Source organism: Crocodylus porosus, unplaced genomic scaffold (genome assembly GCF_001723895.1).
Source record: "Crocodylus porosus isolate Cpor-Errol unplaced genomic scaffold, CroPor_comp1, whole genome shotgun sequence".
NCBI lineage: Eukaryota > Metazoa > Chordata > Crocodylia > Crocodylidae > Crocodylus > Crocodylus porosus.
Genome location: NW_017728931.1, coordinates 111180812 through 111184258, shown reverse-complemented (window position 1 = coordinate 111184258; position 3447 = coordinate 111180812).

Genomic DNA, 3447 nt, shown 5'->3' with positions numbered 1-3447 from the left:
TTCCATGTGGCCCCCAAAAAAGAAGTTTTAACTACAGTAGAAAATTCCATTTCTGTGTTCAGAACACCTTATTTCTGAATGATTTCTGAATTACTATTTTTATTTCCTTTTAGTTCAGGCTTTACCAACAATATATTAATTAAATATTTCAGAACTAGAATCAAAAGATTTCTGAGAATGAACCCCCCACATTGTTCTGCCTTTATAACTGGCGTAGTGAGTTCTTCATTTACTGAACCTGACAGTGCAGTTTTCCTGATCTTAAAAGTGATGTTATGATCAGATTTCTTTTAGAACTGTCCAGGAATATTTTAAAGAAATGTTATTCTGTCCAAAAATGCCAGCTGATTTAAACCACATTTTTTTTCATAGAACATACCAGTTTTTATCCCAAATGAAATTTTTCATAAAACCAGAGAGCTAAGCCCAACAGTCACCAGTGGCATGGTGGTAGGGCACACCTAGCACAGGGTAGTCCAACTTTTTTAGTGACTCAGGACCACATGCCCATCAGGCCACACTAGTGGAGGCTGCACCAGCAGGGCCCATGGCCCCCTTGCTCTGCACACTTCATAGCTCCCCCACTTCACTGCTCATCTCTCCATTGCACCAGACACTCTGATGCTACCCCACATTGCACTGCACACCTGGTGCCCCCCTGCTGCACTGCATGCCCAGCACTGCCTCTGCTCTAAACAATGTGCCCAGCAACTCCCCTCTACTGCATCACATGCCTGGGAGCCTAGGACTGCAATTTAACCACATAAGGCTACATGAGGCCCACAGGCTGAAAGTTGGACAGCCATGACCTAGAACACCAGTGAAGGAAGGACAGTCTTTTGATCCTGTTTGGGGTGCTGTAACCATGAGCTATTGGAGTTGGATATATTTTTTTAGTCCTTGGTGAATAATTCAAAGACTGTGTATACAACAGGGAATGAGCACAATACATACAAATGTAAATGAGCTAGGGCTCTGGGAAAGGATCTACTTAGTACAGACCTAAAAAAGAGGGCTAGAGACAGACATTCAAAAAGCCTGAGCCTGAATTGATTCAATCTTTGCTGGTTAGTTTAAGCTGCCTAGGCTGAATCAGTTTGTAACCGTGAAGACACCCCCTCTGGACTGAAAAAATGCAGGCACATGCCTGCAGTAGCTCAGGCTAGAAGCCAGGGATGCTACAGCAGCCCTCCCTTCCCTTCTACAATGCTGTGCTGAGTGGGGCATGGCAAGGCCCCAGCAGGATGCTCTGATTAAGGAGGGGTCCCCCCTCAGTTGCTGGTCAGGGAGGGAGGCAGCTGGGATTTACACAGCATTTACTTACACAGCAGGGAGCAGTTATCACCCCATCAGCAAGACAAAAGCATCTTTCATTAGTTCAAGCTTTTCTTAAACAACTTGTTCCAAAGAAGGAATGGAGAGACATTACCAGCTACCTGTTGATTAGCTCCATTGAGCCCTAAGTGGGACAGTCCTGTCTGCTTTTGTCCTGTCTGCCACAGCACAGACCACAGCCAGCATGTGATATGATAGGTAATTCTGAGAGGTGTCTGTGTAAGGCAGAGAGGAGTGGGGAAAGCATGTATCTTACTAAAATTCCCGTGCCTAATTTACATACAACTATTTAGACATTGAATGAAATTATTTCCTGATTTGGGTCCTAATAAAACACTGTGATTCTCCTATTGTATAAGTATTTTAATTACCTCTATTTTACAGATGGGAAAACTGAGGTACAAGAAAGCTAAATGACTTGTCAGAGGTCACATAAGTCTGGGCAGATCCACACTGTGAGCACAGGTCAGCTCACTCCCAGTCCTGTGCTTTAACAGGCAGGCAGTAGTGCTTCTCTAAATCAAATGAAGAGTTCTACACAAACCTATTTTAAGTACATATTTTATGTTAACGGGCTTAATTGTACACCTGCATCGCTGAATTTAGAGTCAGGAAATGTAGTTGACTAGAATGATATAAACTGACACATTCTGAAATGTTCTTTAGCATCTCTCTATGGGTGATGACACAGCAGAATAAATGGGAACCTGAACATTGCTTTAATGACACTTCTTTGCAGCTTCCAGATCTTGTAAATCACTCCAAAAATATCCTCAGTTCTACACATGAGCGGGGAAAGCATTTTGCTTGTCGGGAAAGGTCAGAGATGCTTTTCACTTTCATCTGCAATACTGGCAGCCCAGGGAAATCCAGATTAGTGGAGAAGGAAAATGATTCTTATGGTCAATTAATCTACTGCTTCAATTCCCATCAGAGTGATAGCTGTGATCCCCAGGTGCTTTTTACTCTTAACAGGGGCTGTCTTAGTCTTCAATGACTTTTTGACAAATTCATTCATTAATTCATATGTTAATTTGTCAGCCACAAAAGAAAATTCAGTTAGACTAACTATATTGAATTCCACAATATCTTTAGTGTAGAATGGCTAACAGAATAATTTTGCAAAGGTAATGGAGTCCTTGTTGTAGCTGCATACAAACAATGCTACCCTAGTTTCTTTACTATTTCATTATTAAACTGTGGTTTGGTCTTTGATGAAGCCTTAGTAAAATATGTCCTTCCTTTTCCCTCTACAGCGCATTCAGAGGCACATTTATCAAAGCTTAGCAATAGTACAGACCTAATTCAATGTTCATCACTTTACCAAATGTGCTATGTAGTAGTAGCATGGCATGTTTTCAATTTGTGAATGAATTCAGTGCTTAGGAAAGTGGATGAGCCAGGAATAGCAGGGGCAGAGGTTATGCAAGCTTCTCTCCTAGTTCTGCCTGTGCTCCTCAAGGCAATTCATTCCAAAAGTCAGCATTATAAGCACTGAAAGTAGGACAATGGACTTCAGAGAGAAGTAGCTGTCCACTCATCAATGTACTTAGACAGAAAACTGAAATAAAGGAGAGTTAATCATGCAGCATACTTGCCTTTATCCAGAATACCTTAGGCCTTGTCCTCTTTACAAAGTTCCATTGGCATAGCTATGTCAGCTAAGGGTATGATAAGATCAAACACAACAGCTATGCTGGCAAAATCACAGTGCAAAAGCAGCTCTGGCATCTAGCATTAGAAGACACCTTCCATTAATAGAGCTTCTGCTCTTCAAGGGAGCTGGTATGAGCATGGTGGCAGAAAATGTCTGTTGGCACAGCTGAGACTACATTAGGGGATTCTGCCACTATAGCTAGGCCACTATAATGATATAACAGGTAAAGCGACAAGGGCCAGGGCAACGATGGGACTGGGGGTCAGTATACACATCCACAGGAGGCCTCAAATGCCTCTACACAAACACTCGTAGTATGGGAATCAAGCAGGAGGAACTCTCACCTTCCTGCTAGCTGACACCAGCCCGGACATAGTGGGGATCACTGAAATGTGGTGGGACTCAACGCATGACTGGGAAGTGAATGTTAAGGGCTATAGGCTGTACAGGAGGGA